At 39.9% G+C, this 9,714-nt stretch overlaps 1 gene segment (V, D, J or C); it reads left to right on the top strand.

The window, feature by feature from the left end:
• The first annotated feature begins 458 nt into the window (after positions 1-458).
• Positions 459-3,006, top strand: LOC311589129 (T cell receptor alpha variable 9-2-like). The segment is given in 3 exons: positions 459-498; positions 1,724-1,771; positions 2,672-3,006.
• Positions 3,007-9,714: the final 6,708 nt, after the last annotated feature.

Genomic DNA, 9,714 nt, shown 5'->3' with positions numbered 1-9,714 from the left:
ATGAGGGCATTGCAGTCTCCTTGACTAACAATACGGTGGCTTCAAATCATTCCACCTGCTGCTAGCATCAGCCCAGTCCTGAGGGTCTCTCCTTTGAGTGGGTATCAGGGACAGGAACTTGCTTGTTGGGACCTGAGAATCTCATTCTCACCTCCTTATCCTTCCTGTGTAGCAGTACCCTGACTTGCCCCAATATTTCTACACTTGCATATGTCCTTCCCCCTTTAGATATTTGGTGGGCCTTCTCATCAGGTCTTATGCCTTGTATATTTGCTCCTAATCTCGTGGCATGCAAGGACTTTTGTGTTCTTGCTTAAATTATCCCATGACTAACCTATTACTCTCCCCCTGAACTCTTTCACTTGTGGAACCAAGAAGAGCATCCCCCTTCTGGCAACTGCCCTGACAATTCCACCTCACTCTTCCATAGATGACCCTGGGAACCCATAACGGCGATCATGGTTGCAGTCATCCTGGGACTCGGGGCAGTGGGCTCAGGTACCGGGATCTCGTCCCTGGTTCGTTCCAATCAATATTATTCAGAGCTAAGTGCTACTATAGATCAGGATGTTCAGAAAATTCAACAAAGCATTAAAGTACTCAGTCGCTCTTGTCTCTAGCAGAGGTGGTTTTGCAAAACTAACAAGGCCTTGATCTTCTGTTCTTACAACAAGGGGGCTCTGTGCAGTTTTAAAAGAAGAATGTTGCTTTTTTGCAGATAAATCTGGGGTGGTAAGGGATAGCATGCGTAGAGTATGGGAAGGATTGGAAAAACGACAAAGAGAGAGAGAACAGCGAAAGTTGGTATAAAAACAGGTTCTCTACTTCTCCATGGCTGTCCACCCTTATTCCCTCTGTTCTCATACAACTTCTTGGTCTATTACTCCTGATATCTTTTGGTTCCTGGGCCTTTGCTTGACTGACCACATAATAAAGAAGCAATTTGATGACCTGCCGGCAAAACCTTTGCAGGTTCACTATCCGTGACTGGCTGAGGCTGACTCTGAGGATGAAGCCCCACAAAGACCATCACTCTCTCAAAGATCATCTAGAGAGTGCGAGGCTTAGCACTGCAGTGAGTTTTGCCCACACTCTTTCCTTGGAATACCCCCTGGAAGCATGCTTGATTGCATAAAGATTTGGCACAAAACCATGGCACCAGATGCCCCCCTTTCCCGCGCAAAAGCGCCCGGGAGGTTGAGGACATGGTCAGTTCAGACAGACTGAACATTAACCTTTTAACGCAACACGCATCTCTTGAGGGGAATCAGTCCTCTACTTCCCTCTGTTTTTGTTATATACAGTAAACGGGGAGATGATGGGGGGTGCTTTCAGCAAATATGGCCATTTGGACCTCCTGTGTTCTACTTGACAAAACCTCTCCTGCCCCCTCCCTTTCAGTGACTTCTTGGAAAACTCTCCAGGAGACCTCCTGTCTTTAGGTTTCTCAATAAACAGATATAGATCTGTTTCATCTAAGTTAGCACCCAGTCTCGGTGTCCCACGCTTCTATGCAGCGCCATCTGACCAGGAAGGGAACATTGTGCGGTATGCAATAGCAGGGGGCTGACCTCGCTTTCACCCTAGTTCCCCCTCTTCCCCCACCCACCATCCAGCCTGGTGCTTATAAGCAGCCTGAGAAAATAAAATTTTGTCAGCTTGATCAGACCTTTTCGACTTGCTGTCCGTTCTTCGTGTCTCTTGTCCAACATTCTCTCCATAGGGGTCCGTGGGTCTCAGTTGATTGTCCAGCGGGCCAGGACACTAGAAGGTAAATAAAGCAGATTGCAATGGTTATATAGTCTTAGGGCCAATTCATAATTGCTTAATTTGATCATATTTTTATGGAATTAAAATATATTCTATTTTAAATGCATGAAGTTTTGCCTATATTTGTATTTATATATCATATGTGTGCCTGGTACCAATGGAGGTCAGAAGAGAGAGTCAGTTCCTCCTGGAACTGAAGTTACAGATGGTTCTGGCAATGTGCATGTTCTGGAAATCATACCTCACTTCTCGGAAAGAGCAAGAAGTTCTCTCCAGTACTGAGCCATGCTGCCAGGCCTGGATAGCATCTTAATACAAATTTGAATTGGGGAAAATAAGTTAGTAAATCTTACTTTTTTGCCATTCCTTTCATCATATGGTAAAGACTAAAAGAAATAGAGCATCAGTTGCTCTACTAGAAAATAAACTCTATTTAATTCCAGGCAGAATCCTATGAATGACAACACTGACTATGTTAATGGTGACTGCTAATGTTTGTTACATTGGTAAAGGCTAAGTAAAGCCTGACATTTGCCTTACAATTGATGTTGAGGGTGAGAGTGCACTTCTGACCTTGGGAGGTTCAAGAGACTCTAGTTTAAGCTCTGCCCACCAGGGGGTGGAGTTTCCTAAGACAAGATCAGTGTCTGTGAGAACTATAAGCTTTGTAGGTTCATTATTTTATGTCATTTCATCATTTCTTCATGTGAAGTATCAAGAACATTACTTGGGTGACAGTGAAGATGAACATTTCTCCAGCTTTCATGACTACGATGTTGTTCATGTTTGGTAAGTAAAGGGACTTAAAATTCTTACTCTTTCTTCTATGTTGTCATAAAAAGATTTAAGTTATTATGAGCATTGTCCTTAATGTGACACATATGTCCGGTTCTTCCTCCAGGCCGGACCTATGGAGACTCAGTGACCCAGAGGCAAGGTCAAGTGACCCTCTCAGAAGGCGACTTCCTCTTTATAAACTGCACGTATTCAAGCTCAAGGTATCCAACTCTTTCCTGGTATGTCCAATATCCTGGAGAAGGTCCCCAGCTCCTTTTGCAAGTCACAACAGCCAACAACAAGGGAAGCAGCAGAGGATTTGAAGCCACATATGACAAAGAAACAACCTCCTTCCACCTGCAGAAGGTCCTGGTGCAAGAGTCAGACTCAGCTGTGTACTACTGTGCTCTGAGTGACACAGTGGCTGACACTGCAGGGGGAGCTGAACACAAACTCTGAGAAGCAAAAGAAAGCCTGGTGTATGATCATCTGCTTTTTGGATCACCCAATTTTTTCCACAGAGTCTGTGTTGTTCCCCCAATATTTATCTGGTTAATAAAAATCATACAAATGGCCAGAGAGGAGGAAGAATGAGATATTACTGCAGTTGGATTTTAATAGGAGAAAATGAAGCCCTGAGATTTCAGTGGTTCCTCAGAAGGGTCACAATGATTGCACAGAAAAGCCATGGATACAGTGAAGTGGTCAGTTGTCTTCATCTCCATATATAAGCCATTATTTTCATATTGCTTGAGGTCACATGTGGCTCAAGTTGCTCACAGAGGCCAAATATGACTGAAAAATGGGCAACTCAATAATGTCTGGCTGATGCTCTGGAAGGACAATCAGAAGGTTACAGCTTTTCACACTTACAGATTTCTAATAGAGAATTATTGGTAAAAAAAAAAGTGAAGAAAGGGAAGCTGGAACAAGTTGGCAATCTTCAGATTTTCAATTCCTCCTCTCCTGTGAATCCAAGCCTACAGTCTCATCTTCAGTCCTGTAGCTGACCTACTTGGCCTTGGTTGGCTTTTTTTCTCTCTTTTCCCCAATCCCAGTGGACTAAGAAAATCTCCACGGCACACACTAGTGTGGCTACTGTAGCCAGGGCTTGCTACTTTGTGGGTTCTTCTTTCTTCTACCTTTATCCACCCCTTTCCCACTCTTTCAACCCCCTAACACTAGAGAGTAGGGAAAAAGGATAGAGGGGAAGTGGGTGACATTATAGTAAGAATACTTCCTGCTGATTAGGAGCATTGAATTTTGGGGGCAAATTTGATTTTACTGGCAACATATCGAATTTCTTCTTGTGGTTTTTTGGTTTTTTGTCATGACTATTTACCAAAGTGTGAAAAGCAACAACCTTCTAACCATCAACAGTCTCCAACTTCTCTCATCTGTAATATTTACACACCCTCTGTAAAGTGTCCAGGATTCCAAATGTCAAACAACTGCAGAGACTCTATGTTGCTGGCAGCCTCATGCCACTGCTAGAGCAAGACGCAAATCATAGCTGCTGTGCACATTTTGAAATGAAAGCATATTCTTATAATATTTCTTATTTTTTAAAGAAACCAAACTATGACTAAAGAATACCCTCACCCACTTCTTTTCTAGCTTATCTCCGTGCCAAAGTGTCTACACCCAATACCAAGAATCACATTATTTTTGGAAATCTTGTATTGACACTTGGCAGAATCTCAGAGATTCCTTACCAGGAAACTGAGAGCCACCATGTTCTCTGAAGGACCAGAGAGGGCAAAAGAAACAGAGGAATCAAACACATACATACACACACACACACACACACACACACACACACACACACACGGCAAGACTGCATAACATCAGTAAGAAGTATCATGATCCCAAACACAGATTCCGTGGTTACAGCATAAAACAATTAATAACAAGCTGGATGATATGTATTCACTAAAGCCTAGAAGCCTTACTACAATTGCCTTGGAGAAATGCTGCATATTTGAAGAAAAGCACTTCAGAAGATATTTTATGAATATGTTAAAGATCTTGAGAGAGAAAATAAATACATCTCATAAGGAAATCTATGAAAACACAAACTAACAAGAGGACAAAATGAATAATACAGTTCAAGAATTGCAAGTGAAAATAGAATTAATTCAGAAAACAAAAACTGATGGAAAACTGGAAGCCAAAAACTTTAGAAACATAAACAGGAAGCTCATAGGCAAGCCTCCCCAAGAAAGTATAAGAGATGGAAGAAAGAATCTCATTTGTTGAATACATGATAGAAGAAATGGATACCTGGGACCAAGAAAATGTTAAATCTAAAAATATCCAGGCACAAAACAACCAGGAAATCTAGGGTACTTTGAAAAGACCAAATATATGAATAATAGGAATAGAGGAAGGAGAACAAAGATAAAAGGCACAAAAACATTTTCAACAAAATCATCTAACTAAAATGCCTAAGACTTAAAAGGAAGTGCCTATTAAAGCACAGAGAACACACAGAACATCAGATAGACTGGACTAGATAATAAAGTCTCGTGTTACATAGTAATCAGAATACTTAGTGTACAGAACAGGGAGAGATATTAAAAGGGACAAGGATAACTGTATAAAGGGAAATAACATACAAAGGAAGGCATCTAATACTAACACCCGACTTTCCAATGGAGATATTAAAAGATAGAAGGCCCTGGACCAATGTTACAAAGTCTAAGAGACCGAAGATACCACCCAGACTGCTATACCTCCCAAAACTTTCCATTTCTATAGATGGAGAAAGACAGTAAATAAAAATCAAGTTAAACAGGACCTATCTACAAATCCAGCTCCACAGAAGGTGCTAGAAGGAAAACTTTAACCTGAAGAGGATAACCATACCCATTAAAACACAAGGAATAAATAATGTCAGACCATTGAAACAAAAAACAAAAACAGAAACAGACAAAAAATGGACAACAACAGCAACAGAGAGGAAGGAGTCGATCACTACCAAAAAAGCTGAGAATCAACAAACACTCCTCACTGATAACTCTCATTGTCAAATGGTTTCAATTCCCCAAGAAATTGACACATGCAAATAGAATGACTTAACACCCAGGATCCCTTCTTCTGATACACCCAGTAACACAACTTAACATCAAGGATAGACATCACCTCAAGATAAAAGAATGGAAAAGGACATTCCAAGCAAAAGACCTGAGAAGAAAGCTGGTATAATCATTTGAATGTCTGACTAAATAGGCCTCAAACCAAAACTACTTAGGAAAGATATGGAAAGATACTACATACTCATCAAAGGAAAAATGCATCAAGAGGACTTGATATTTATTAATATTTATGCATCCAAAACTAGTGGACCCAAGTTCATAAAACAACAACAACAATGACAAAAACAACACTACAACAGCTTAAATCACATATTGACCCTCCAACACTGATAGTTCAGTACCATACGTTCACCAGTAGACAGGTCATTAGGACAAAAACTGAAGAGGGAAATGCTGGAACTAACTGATGTCATAAACCAAATGTACCTAACAGATAAGTCATGAACATGTTACTTAAATACAAAAGAACATATCTTCTTCTCAGAACCTCTAGTAGCATTCTCCAAAATTGAGTACATGCTCAGATACAAAGCAAGTCTCAATATATATAAGCAAACTGAAATAACATCTTTCATCCTTTATGACTACCATGCATACCATCATCAACACAAAGCTTGCAAACTCATGGGACCTGAACAGATCACTACTAAATGAAAAATGGGTCAAGGCAACGATTAAGAAAAAAATAAAAATCTTTATGGAATTGAAGGGAAATGAAAACAGAACATACCCAGACTAAATAGACACAATGAAGGTAGTTCTAAGAGACAAGTTCATAACACTAAGAGTCCACATAAGAAAAATAATGGAGAGATCTTACATTAGTGACATAACAGTACAGATAAGAGTTCTAGTACAAAAATAAGAAATACAATCCAAAGGAGTAGGTAGTGAAGCATAAGTTAAGTGGGGTTTTTTGTTAGATAGTTTATGGCTCTTGTGGGAAGGATTGTCAGCCCAAGTGGCACAACTTAGTTTAAGTGTGTTTGTGTATTTGTGTAATTTTAAGTAAGTGAATGTAAAATAATACAATTTCTTGACACTTTATCAAACATCACTTATTCTATGTTTCCCCTCCTCCTCTCTGCTTCTGTACTGACTTCCTTTTCTATCTCCCAAGTAAAGGCCCCTCCTCATTTTTATGTTTCTTCCCTCGTATCATCCATACTCTATTACCCTCTGTAGAGCTCATCTCACATGCTCCATTTTTACTTTGTGAGCGTGAGCAGTTACTTCAATTTGCAACTCACACCTGAAGGTTTTGATCTCAGAACAACAGATGAGAGAGAACATGTGACATTTGTAATTTTGGATCTGAGCTATTATTGAAAGGTATGTGTTGATGTCAGTCATTTTGTGTGTTTTTTTCTTACTGTTTGCATTCTTAGTCATTCTTTGTGCTTCAGTGATTCCCACTTCATTTGTCTTCTTTCTATAGTTTGTATGCAACGTTCATACACCTCTTTACCCTGTAGGATTGCTTCCAGTGCTCTCTATGTGGAGCGTCCCATGACATGAGTCCTTTTAGCCTGTTCACTTCATGGAGAGTTTTTCTTTTTCCTTCAACTATGGAGGATGCTTCTGAAGGGTACCATAGTCTAGTTGACTTGTATAGTAATTTAGAATTTGGCTTACATTTTTCTAGTCACTGATAACTTTCTAAGCTTCCCTTGAGAAATCATGGGCTGTTATGATGGGTTTTCCTTTACGTATAACTTATGTTTTTTCTTTTGCAGATTTCAATACTGTTCTTTAGTTCTGTATGTTTAGTGTTTTCATTATGATATTCTATGGGGACATTTCTATTCTTGTATTGCGTATTTGGTGTTTATGTGTTTCTTGTATCTATACAAATATGTGTTTTCTTAGTTTAGGGAAAGTTTCTTCTATGATTTTTATTATGTTTTGTGTATATGTGTTTTACCTACATGTGTATCTGCACATCACATGTGCATGGTATACAAATAGGTTGGAAAAGCATGTCAGTCCCCTAAGTCTGGAGTTACAGCTGGCTGTGAGCCACCATATGGGGACCTGCAGTTGAGCCCAAGTCCTATGGAAGAACAATTAGTCCTTTTAGCCGTCACACTTTCTTTTCAGCTTTATCAACATGCAACCTTTGTACAGTATCCTACAGTTCCTGCCTGTTTCTTTCCTTTGTTTGAAAAATGTTTTTCATATATTTTGTTTTTATCTTTGATCTCGGATATTCTGTTCTGTATTGATGCATTCTATTTTTAAGGCTTCCCCTTATGTTCTCTCGGTGGCATATTAATCTTTTAAATTCTATTTTCATTTCATCTTGTGTTCTCATTAATATTTCTCTTTATTTAATTCATTTTTTTAAACCCTGGATTATCTTCATCATTTCATGTAGATTTATTTTGGGGGAGTGTATCATTCAAACATTTATTTCATTTATGATAATTTTCTTCAAGTGCAGGAGTTGTGTGTTTGTGTCATCTTTTAACTCCTTGTATTGTTTAGTGAAGTTTATGTATATTTCTTTAAGTTCTATGTTCTGAGACTCACCGATGTAATTCTGTACTTGGGGCATGGGAAATGTTGCTTTGGCTCTTTATATTGTTTGTGTTTTTGTGATTAGATTGGGTATGTGGACTTCTTTAGTTGGTTATGTGTCATATGATGATACAGTAGGTTGAGCTGGTACACAGCTACACAGGATTTGCCACATGGACATAACTCATGGGTTGGCCAAGACCCAAATGGGACTTAGGAGTCTAGGCTTGGTCCCTGGTTGTGGGTATGGGTTAGGTCTGGGGATTGAGAAGGATGCATGAACTGTGATGCACACTGGGCAGGTTGTACTGATGTGTAAGGATGGTTCTGTGCCTTGAGGTTGAATATCAACAGGAAGACTTTTTCAAAAGAATTATCTCTTTTTAAAATTTAAGTAATTTATTCTGATTACATCTCAATTGTTATCCCGTCACTTGTATCTTTCCATTTTCCCTTCCCTCCCTCTTTCACCCCATTCCCCTCTCCTAGGTCTGGGACATAAGGGGACACCCTCCACCATCATATGATCACAGCCTATCAGGTCTCATCCTGGTTGCCTGTGTACCCTTCCTCTGAGTGCTACCAGGCCTCTTCAACAAAGGGAAGTCTTTAAATAAGGGGCACCAGAGTTCATGTCAGAGTCAGTCCCTGCTCTCCATACCACTGTGGAGAATGGGCTGTGCATTGGCTAGATCTGAATAGGGTTTCTAGATTTACTGCATGCATTGTCCTTGGTTCATACAGTATTTTGAGCAGACTTCCCTGTGTCCAGATCTGCCAGCCTTGATGGTATTCTTGTAGGTTTCTAGGACCCTCTGGATCTTTCTATTTCCCCATTCTCCCTTACTTTTCTCACCTAGAGTCCCAGTAGGAAGTCTCAGGATTCTCACCAGGGCCCCAGTGAATAAGATAGTAAAAGGAGAGGCCCTGTTGTCCAGTTTCTGCTTGATGTGAGGGTCACAGATCTCTCACGTTTTTTCTTTGGAGAGTATCATATTGTACATTTCTGGGTCTTATGGAAACATTCTTTTTTTTTTTTTTGCTTAAAGTCCCACCAAGGGGAGTCTCTTCTCTCGTATCTTGTTTCCACCACCCCATGCCAGGGCTCTTAGTATCTTTTAGAGGTTCAAACTTTAGTAATTTGCAATTTCACTTGGCTCCATTGTTTATTTAGTAACTCGCACACTTTTCCATATCACTCCCCTCACCTGGCACAGCCACACACTTGATGCTTTGTTTCAGGTTCACAGTGATGCAGAAAAATGCAGTGTTTATCTATTTAGCAATCCTCCTGATCTTCTATGAGTATTATTAATCCAGTCTTCTATAATTGATTGCAAGTCCCTTAGAGGGAGGTGTGTATCTTATGGAGACTGTGCTTGAGGTTTAGTTTCATGTTTCTTTTAAGCATTGTCCAAGGCCATGGTGCTCATTGCTCTCATTCTTCTCACTCCTACTGCAGATTTACTGGAGACAAGTCTCAGACAGGCCTTTTACTCGCATTGTCTTGCTTCAGCCTTATAAATATGAATCCATTCAGGGAGTCTAA

This window comes from Acomys minous, assembly GCF_964271855.1.
Source record: "Acomys minous genome assembly, chromosome: 18".
NCBI classification, from domain to species: Eukaryota; Metazoa; Chordata; class Mammalia; order Rodentia; family Muridae; genus Acomys; species Acomys minous.
This window is presented reverse-complemented; position numbering and strand designations above follow the sequence as displayed.